Source organism: Podarcis erhardii (genome assembly GCF_964252035.2).
Source record: "Podarcis erhardii genome assembly, chromosome: 4".
Taxonomy (NCBI): Eukaryota; Metazoa; Chordata; class Lepidosauria; order Squamata; family Lacertidae; genus Podarcis; species Podarcis erhardii.
This window is the reverse complement of record NC_138508.1, coordinates 23,019,427-23,030,150: the sequence shown is the minus strand read 5'-3', so window position 1 is coordinate 23,030,150 and position 10,724 is coordinate 23,019,427.

Sequence of the window (10,724 nt, the reverse complement as noted above, 5' to 3'; positions counted from 1 at the left end):
TGAAGAAATCTCCCTTTAATGAAGCTGATCAGTATGCATACATTCAGACAATCCCCTTTCTAACACATTCAGCAAAAATGAATGTCAAAATCTTAGAGTCAATTTAGAAGAGATATTGTTATATGGTAGCCAACCAATGATAAATCTTTATTTGAGTTTGATATCAAGAGTTTTTAATTGAATTAACACTCAAACTCTATTAAAATCAAGTGGAAGATACCTGCATTCTCAGGGAATTGCTGATATTTCCAGGAGGACAAAATATCTTTTAAACTAAAAAACAACAATCCTAAGGTAATCAAACTCACCAGCAAAGAACAATAAAATGAGAACTGAAGATGCTCTGTAGCCATGAAATGTTAAGTACCTGATTGAAAATAAAATGGAAAACTGTGGAGGGTGGCTGAGATGGTTAAAATTCCTTAACAAGAGCTGCAGTTTTATTGCAACATTGCTTATATATCTTCTTCTCTCTCTCTCTCTCTCTCTCTCTCTCTATATATATATATATATCAGCTACTAGTTTTTCTGGAGGGCCTCCAACACAAGAAAGTGTATGTGTTGATTTATCACAACATTGCTACCATGGTCTTCTTCCATAGTTGGGGAGACTGGGACAAGTCTCAGTACTGTGACCATGAGCGCCTGGTTGCCTTTGCTTTGAGTGTGGAACCTCCCAAGGATGGGGTGGATAATACAGCAGCCAACAACGTCTACTTCAAATGTGAAAACGGGAGAGGAATGTTTGCTAATGGAATATGTTAGGGCTATTATGTCAGCGTTTGCACCTGCTTTTCTTGTGCTATATGTGGGCTGCAGACAAAGTACAGCCTGATCAAGGAGAAGGTGATGATGCAGCACTTAATGATATTAAGTTTTACTGCTGTAGATGAAGCTTGTTCTAATAGTTTGCTGACCTGGAATTTAACCACAATTAAATGCTAAACAAATATGAGTGTGTGTCCTTTTTTTTGAGACCAGTTCCTCAATTCTAGAAAGAAGACCAACAAAAGAATAATGTGGAAGAGCAACAAGTGCATAGCCACATAGAAGCCTTCGCCCATCCAGTGGCATCCAAATACTTGGACTACAACTCCCATTAGCCATTGCTTTAAAATGAATCTGGGAGTTCCTTCTACATTGTGTGGATAAGAAACTTCCTGGATCATTTTGGACCTTTTAAAAAGTCTTTCCTAATGCATGTGTGACTGTATTTTATTTCTTCACAGCATTTGTGAATCATAGCTGTGACTTCACTCATTGGCTGAAAACACTAAATAGTAGGAGCAGACTCATGTCTTCCTTTTTGTGTTGAATGGGGACTGCACATTTTCATTCATAACTCTCATTCTACAAGGTCTAGAGACTTTGTGGTTACTTTAAAGTGGAAGCTCAGTGTCTAGGCCTAGGATAGAAGTACTGTTGATATTGCAGTGTCCCGTGCACAGCGGAATGATGAGGAATACGTGCACATACTCTAAGTTGCTTTATTTACCTTTCAAAGCTGGTAGATTACAGAAAAACATCTTGCCTCTGCCGGAGCAGAGAAAAGCATCCTCTCTCCTCTAAAGCACGGAGAGAAAACAACACACACTGAACTGCAAAGAACAGTGAAAAACAGGAAACAAGTGTACGTCACATCCAGTCTCCCTTTCCCGTGGGAAAACTCCAACAGCAATTGACTATGGAATGTAAACATTGTCTTGTGACAAGCACTTCGCTGCACAGTGAAGAGAGCAGAAACCAACATCCTCCCCCTTTCTGTGAACATCACTGGGCAGCGTGTTCGTACAATATCAGTACAAACCCAACTTCTGCACATAGGTACAGTGTTGATCCCTTGATACAATCTTGGACAATACATCAGCAGGAATTTCATTACCTGGCATATAGGACACCGTTACGAGTCCCTTCTGAATACGTTTCCTAGCATGTTGCAACTTCAATTGCAAGTGCTTCGTGCTTTGCTTACAACCTTCAGAATTCAGCAAAACCAAACATGCTTTGTTGTCCTGGTAAACCTGGATTGGACATTTGGCAGGAATTTTCATGTCTTTGCACAATTGTAACAACCATTCACAATCTTTAAGTGAATAAGACAGTGCGTTCAGTTCAGCTTCACAAGTACTTAAGCTAACTGTTGTTTGCTTCTTGCATGACCAATCAAATAGACCCTGATTGTACATATAGCAAACTCCAGACGTACTTTTCCTGTCTGTAGTGTCACTTCCAAAACTTGCATCTGCAAATATTTCAAGACCACCAGACTTCTGATTGTTAAATCTCAGTCTGTAATGCATAGTGCCTTTCAAATACCGCGCTATACGTTTCAGAGCTTTCCAATCCTTAACAGTAGGATTGTTGACTTGTCTGCTTAGCAAATTACAGCTAACAGCAATGTCTGGTCTTGAACATCTGGCAATGAAGTTTAGCTTGCCTAGCACACTTCTGTACAGTGTAGTGTCAGAAAATGCTTCTTCAGCGTCATCTACCTGATAACCTGTTGTCATCGGTGTGTCTACAGGGTTAGCATCCATCAGGTTCAGTTTGCTTAACACATCAGCAATTTTCCGTGACTGGTGTATTAGAATGTTACCATCTTGATCTCTCTCTATTTCCAGAGATAGGTAGTTGTTTACCTCACCAAGATCTTTCATGTCAAAGTGCTCTTTCAGTTGAGCTAGGGCGTTATTGTACATTGTGACATCCTTCCAAAAGAATAAAAGATCATCAACATAAAACAAACAATACAGTTTCTTTTGCCCCTCCTCTTTGACAAATACACATGGATCAGCTTTCCCTTGTTTAAAACCTAGAGAAAACAATACTTCAGTGAGTTTTGTGTGCCAACACCGTGCACTTTGTTTGAGACCATAAAGGGACTTCTTCAGAGCACAAACAAATCCCTGTTTTACCTGTATGCCATCAGGTGGAAGCATATAAAGTGATTCATCTAGAGATCCGTACAGAAAAGCTGTATTCACATCATGGTGACTAATGTGTAGATTCTCCTCTGCAGCTAGCTTGAGCATAAGCCTAATGCTCTCATACCTCACTGTGGGTGAGTAGGTCTCGTGATAGTCTTCACCTGGTACTTGTGCAAAACCTCTGGCTACCAATCTGGCTTTGTGTCTGACTATCTTGCCATTTTGATCAGTCTTCGCTTTGAAGACCCATTTGCTTCCAAGCAGTTTCATTCCTGGAACTACTGGAACAAGGTCCCATGTTTTGTTCCTTTCCAAGGAATCAAGCTCAGCCTTCATTGCATTTAACCATGGCTCAGCTTCCTTTGAATCCAAATCCTGGATTTCTTGGAAACTTGAAGGTTCAAATACCTTCTTGGAGCTTTTAACAGCTGTTACTGCTATCTTAGCAAACTCATCAGCAAATCTCTTTGGAGGTCTGCCTTTTGTTGCTCTCTGTGACCTACGAATTAGCCTTAAGTCCTCAACACTCTCCTCTTCCTTCTTAGGAGAAAAGTGACCTATTGTGAACAATGGTTCCTCCAATTCTTGATCAGAGCTTTCAGAGGGTCGCATAGAGGCTTTCGCACTCTTGAAATCCTCTGAATCACCCGATTCAGTTTCAGACTCAGAATCAGAACCTTCATCAGTGGGTGTGGGTTGTTGCGGTTGCTTTTGACTATCCTCAGTCTCATCACTGTCATCAGGATAACATTGGAAAATTCCCACATTCTCCCCCCACTTTGCATTGTACTCAACACTTCTTGTGAGCTTAATTGCCTTTGAGTCAGTCATCATTATTCTGTAAGACCCTTTCTGATAACCTAGAAAGATACCATGCAATCCACGCTTGTCTAACTTGGAGTTTTGTGGTGAGTGAACCCACATGTCAGAACCAAAAATTTTCATGTGTTTGATGTATGGCTTCTTGCCAAACATCTTCTCATAGGGGGTACAACCAATCGCTGAAGATAACCTGCGATTATAACTGTAAGTGAAACATGAGAGAGCTTCGGCCCAATAACTCTCTGGAAGATTAGCATCATGCAGCAAGGTTTTTAACCCTTGAAGCAAAGTCTGGTTTGCTCGCTCCGCAAGACCATTCTGCCATGGCGAGCGAGGACTAGACAAATCGTGTTGAATTCCTTTCTCAGACAGAAAAGCTTCAAACTGCTGAGAAGTGAATTCTCCCCCGCGATCACTGAAAAGAGTCTTTACCTTCTTACCATGCACATTTTCCAACCAAGCACAGAATTCCTTGAACCTAGGAAAAGCCTCTGATTTCTGCTTGAGATTGTACACATAAATATACCTGGAAAATGCATCAATGAGAACCATGAAGTACCTGTTTCCACCCAAAGAGGGCGCTAGTGGTCCAACCAAATCAACATGAACAACCTGGTATGGTTCTGTAGCTTGCCTACTAGACACCTTACCTTTCGCAGCCATTTTCACCTTGTTTGCTGCGCATGCCTTGCACTTCATGTGGTACCTGCAGGGTTTAATAGTCATACCTTCAACCAAGGCAGGCATCTTAGATACTGCCTCAAAATGCAAATGACCAAATTTTCGATGAAAATCGTGAATACATTCTGCATGCAAACTTTTGTTAGTACCTGCAATGCAACAAGTGTCATCCTGCACAACATCATCATAATACAAAACATACAAACGATCAACATATTCAGCATACAATACATAATCATTTTTCTTTGTGATGATGCACCTTTTGTTCTTAAAGGAAACGTCAATATTCCGCTCATTCAGCTGTCCAACGCTGAGCAGATTATGTTTGGCATCCGGCACATAAAGTACATTCTGTATCGATAAGTCCAAACTGTGAAGAACAACAGTTCCGTAGCCTTTACTGGGGATTGTGTGGTCATCCGCCTGGTGAATCGCACCTTCCTGCAGTGTAAAAGACACGAACAGTCGCTTATCGTTGCACATGTGGTGGGTCGCTGCTGAATCAACCACGAAGAAAGATCTAGACGTCTTCTGGACCTCTGCAACCTTTGGAGTGAAGCGTGAGACCATTGCCTTGTGCTGCGTTGTCCCGGACACTGGACCTTTGCCTTTGCTCTGGCCTCTTCCACGCGATGAGCTTCCACTGCGCTGCTCTGTCTTGGCCCTGGGATATCTGCATTCCCTCTTCATATGGCCTAGACGTCCACACGAGTAGCATTTCACTGCCTTCAAAGCTTTGGCGCCATCTGGTGGTTCCACTGCACTATGGGATGACGTCTGTGAAGTCTCCCCCTTGCCCATGCAGCTATCACCCTGGCGATCTGCTTCATTCTGAATCACGGCAGTATCACAGGCTACTGTGAGTTGAGCATTTGGCTGATCAGTGGTAACAGATTCCCCACTTGCCTCAGCCAGCCTTCTGCAGCTAGCCATCATGACTCTGGCATTAGCCTTCTGCATCATCTCTGCTGCTTTAAAACCTCATTCCAAAGGCAAGTTCAAAAGTGCTTTGTCTCTGCTGCCTTAAATCATGCTGCGTCACTATTTTCTGCAGCTGCTTTAGTCCAAAAGCACTTTTAAAAGTTACTTTCGATTTCCCCAGCATAGGAACTTGATCCTTTGAGCCCTTGCGTACGCCCGGCAAACGGCTTTAAAAGTTCAAAGTCCAGCCATAAAGCCATTAATTAGAAGCTGGCAGGCTGCCCGGAGCAGTAGCACATACCTCATCAATCATCTTGACGCGCAGAGATATCGTCCGATCCGTCCCTCTGCCGCTGTTCCGATATCTGGAGCCCATTCTTAAGATGACTGCATTTTTCTGGGCCCGGAACCAAATATTGTTGATATTGCAGTGTCCCGTGCACAGCGGAATGATGAGGAATACGTGCACATACTCTAAGTTGCTTTATTTACCTTTCAAAGCTGGTAGATTACAGAAAAACATCTTGCCTCTGCCGGAGCAGAGAAAAGCATCCTCTCTCCTCTAAAGCACGGAGAGAAAACAACACACACTGAACTGCAAAGAACAGTGAAAAACAGGAAACAAGTGTACGTCACATCCAGTCTCCCTTTCCCGTGGGAAAACTCCAACAGCAATTGACTGTGGAATGTAAACATTGTCTTGTGACAAGCACTTCGTTGCACAGTGAAGAGAGCAGAAACCAACAAGTACCTGCTGTGTCATCCTCTTGGTGGACCTGATGCAAAAAAATGAAAACATTAAATGACAATGTCTGAATTTGTTCGTGGAGTTCTCCAGCTAAACAGTGTTTACAAAAATGCATATATTAGGGGAACATGTGCATTCTAAAAATTATGTTTTGCTTGTGAAGACCCCTGAGACCTCCCAAGAAAGACACAAATGACACCAATATTAGTTTAAGGTTTTGGGCATAATTTTGGCCACAACTTTATTAATTACAAAATGTCAGTAAAAGTAAACACCCTGAGAGAGCCCTACTGCGGATGCAAATTCACCCCAACATTCTCGCAGGTGCTCTGGCATGGCCCTAACCCCTGAAACGGGATTGGACAAAAGCATGGTGAACACCTGGATTCCTTTAACGGAATACCCTATGCACACTGGGAGGGGCAGGTGTGAAAACCTCCCCTCCACTACACCTTGAACCAATGCCTAACTGCCACACGAATACCCACGCTCGCCACCAAAGCACTCACAACTGTAACCAGCCCCTCTGACACCCTGGTCAGCCAAACATCATGTCCGGCATTGGAAAGATGCACACCATCAGGCCTATACAAGGCCGCATCCGTGAAGGTAATGCCTGCATGGCGGATAACAGTGCCTCCCAGGCCCAGAACCTTCCTGGCCACAGCACAATCCATGCACATTCTTGCCCACTCGGTGGCAGCTGGGCAGTGGCTACCGCACCATACACATTGCTGGAGCAATTGCGACATGAAAGTTTTGAGTCCTGGGAAGGCAACAGCCAACACCTCCAAGTCCATCTGGATGCGGGAACTCAATCTGAGGCCATGAGAAAAAGACAAGATGGCAACCAGGGATGATATCCCTGGTTGAGTTGGTGGAGACTTTAACATCCTTAACCAAAACACCATCCTTCACTTCCAAGGCTGCACCATACCTGGCCCCAATAAAGGGGGAATTGCCCCTGCGATTCGCCCTGGCCCCAATAAAGGGCCATATTGGCCTCCACATCATCATTGGAGCTTGTGGAAGAAGTACCTGAAGATGAGGTGGTATCCCTGTCCTTGCTCCTCTTGCCTCTCCGATGAGAATGGCACCTCCAGTGGCATTTTCCAGCCCTGGAAGGCACATGAGGAACTTGAAGCTCACCCTCCTCAGAGGTGGCCGCACAAGGAGCCTGGTGCGAAGACACTGCCATAATCTGTGAGGAACTAGAAATATGTAAGAGACTCGCCTCACCCACACCTCGCGTGGTAAAAAGGACGCAAACACCAACTCAAAGGACCTAGTGTGGGAGGCATGGGGGCCCCCAAGACAAAGAACGAGACTCCCAACCCTGGTGAGAGGGCTGGACCGGTGTCCAAACTCCTGGGGCACCCCTGTGTTGAAGTAGGGATGGGAATCCTGTAAAATTATGACTCATTAAACAAGGCCCCAGAAGGATCAAACCCTTTGCCTTCCCCACTAGAATCATAAGGGCCAAGAGCCTCAACAATTGAAGATGAGGATGGGCCTGGGTGAGACTCAGTAGGGGCACCAAGACACTGCAAAAGGCCATTAAGTTCAGCTGAGAGGCGTGATGTGGCGCGGGGGTCACCAGCCAGAACTGAAATGATGGACTCAAGGTGCCTGGCCACCTGCTCAGGGATCAAGGGAGGCTGCGATGAGCGGAAGGAGGGGGATGGCCCTCTTATTAACCTCTTAGGATGAAGGACCACATCCTGGATTCCTTTTTGGAGGCATTATTGAAAATAGGCCTGCAGGAGGCAGCCAAAGCCTTAAAGCAAAGGGGTGAAAAAGAACAAAGCACCCAGGTCCCAAGCCTACACAAAGGCTAAAGGTAAAGGTAAAGGTACCCCTGCCCGTACGGGCCAGTCTTGACAGACTCTGGGGTTGGTGCGCCCATCTCACTCAAGAGGCTGGGGGCCAGCGCTGTCCGGAGACACTGTCCGGAGACCAGCGTGACAAAACTGCATCTGGCGAGCCAGCGCAGCACACGGAAATGCCGTTTACCTTCCCGCCAGTAAGCGGTCCCTATTTATCTACTTGCACCTAGGGGTGCTTTTGAACTGCTAGGTTGGCAGGCGCTGGGACCGAGCAGCGGGAGCGCACCCCGCCGCAGGGATTCGAACCGCCGACCTTTTGATCGGCAAGCCCTAGGCGCTGAGGCTTTTACCCACAGTGCCACCCACGCCCCCTTACACAAAGGCTACACAAAGGCTATAAGGAAACACTGACTAGGCCGTAAAACAAAATGGTGCTCCTGCTTAAACGTTGAAGGGCCACATACACAAGATGGCAACCAGCAAGAAGGAAGCAATCAAAATGGCGCTGACGCCAAAACGCTGGAGAGAAACCCTCCAAAATGGCGACCAACAAGAGCCAAGGCCCACTGGAGCGCTCCCGCTATACCGGGTGTGAGGGGCACTCCCTGAATGGCGATCAGCCCAATCAAAAGGCAGAAGCAATTAAGGATACTGCCAAGGCTGCCCGCATAGGATGGAAACCAGACGCTAAAACGAGAAAGGGAAAATAAAAGCTATGAAAGAAGCCGCCACAAACAACCACGGGTTGGCTGGGGTGAATGCAGCAAGTCCCACAGGTAAGCCAAAGCTATAAAGCCAACAAATAAGGCCGCTGCAGCTTCAATGTAAACATAAGAGGAAGCTACAGGGAGATCCTAGAAAAAAGCACCCCGATGAGGCAACCCCTGTCGGGTACGGGAGGGGGGGAGGGGAGCGAAAGGAGCCAAATTAAAGGAATTACACTAAATAGGGGGAAGGAGAAAGAAGAGGGTAAAAATTGGATTTAAACCGACAAATGGAAGATCTCTCCATTGAAAAGGCTTCACGCTGGATACTTAGCGCTCCGACAGCTTTGGGTGATCCGATGCACGAGGCGCTAAGATGAAGCACGACGCAATGTGTAGTGTTATATATAGGTTCCCCGACTGTTCGTTCTCAGAACCCCATTGGCCAGAATCATCCCAGCAACCGGGGGACCCAATCGGGTAGTTGTGGCTATCCAAACGTTTCCACAGTGAGATCAGTCTTGGTGATCTCACCGCAACACATGCCCTCCATGAAGAGGACCTGATTTATTGATTTTTCAAACTGAAGCAGAATTATATAACACTAACAGCAATCTCATTTTCAATGCTGTTATAAGTAAAAAGCTGTAGTATGTCATCAAATCCAGCTGGTGCCAGTGGCCTGACTTTGGATATTTCCAAGACACTCTTATGTTTTGCCTTGGTAGAGAAAACCATGTTCATGATTCAGAGGCTGTGATCTGAGCACAGCTCAAGAAGTCTTTGTCTGTTCTGCCAATACCAAAGTAGCCTATGCAGTTGTCCCACTTGTGATGACCATTCCCAGCTCTGGCATTGAAATCTCCCAGCAGGAATAGGTGGGACCCTTTGGACAGCTTGGTCCAGTTCCTTGTAGAAACGGTGCTGGGTTTTTATGTTAGAGCAAAAAAGTTAAATAAACTGAGGTAACTTATGATTTATAATGCTTCAAATTAAATTAGAAATATTTCATCTTCATTAAATAGAAAGGGTATTTGTTCAGACCCATCAATAAATCTATCAATTCATTTCCACAGAAAATTATTTTTTAGAAAAAAAAAAAAAATATCAGACAATTTCAAACATTACTTTCAGCTGTTAACTTCAAAAGTCTGTTTCAGCCATTAGTTTCACCAGTTAGATCCAGCCATTAAGTAGCTGTAGTTAGTTTCATCAGCTAGTTTTAACTATTAGTTTCATCAGTTCATTTCATCAGTTCGTTTCAACCATTAGTTTCACCAGTTAGTTCCAGCCATTAAATGGCAGTAGTTAGTTCCAACAATTAGTTTCACCAGTTAGTTCTAGTCATTAATTGGCTGTTGTTAGTTTCAGCTATTAATTTCACCAGTTAGTTTCAAGAAGTCATGGCACCATGAGGATTCAGATACAGTGGTACCTTGGTTTAAGAACAGCTTTAGATTAAGAACACTGCAATGCTGGAAGTAGGTGTTTTGGTTTGTGAACTTTGCCTTGGAAGCAGAACATGTTCCGCTTCCTGTTGAGTGTGTTCCATTTGTAAATTGAGTCCCCCACTGCTGTGGGAAAGCAAACCTTGGTTTATGAACACTTTGGTTTAAGGACAGACTTCAGGAACGGATTAAGTTTGTAAACCAAGGTGCCACTGTATTAGTTTCAGCACTTATACATTCTGGCCCTTGTTTTCAAAAAGTCGATTTCAAGGATCCTTTCCAGCAATGAATAAGTAGAGAATCCAGATCAGTTAAAGGAGAGTCAGCACCAGCTGTGGAGGGTCCATTGGCATCATGTCAATGTGCTCATCCCAACCAGCCCTGCTTGTGGAAACCATGGCAGGCATCATCTGCTTCCTCTATTGGTTTCCAGGGACATCACTCACTACCCTCTAAAACTAACTCCTAGACCTTAAAGGTTAACAGAGTTAACACTGGTAAAGAAGGTAAAATATCTGGGGGTGAACATGACTGCTAAGAATGTGAATTGTTTAAAGATAACTATGAGAAATGTTGGAGAGAAGTGAAAAAGGACTTAGAAATATGGTCAAGCCTGAAGCTTTCCTTGTTAGGCCGAATTGCTGTCA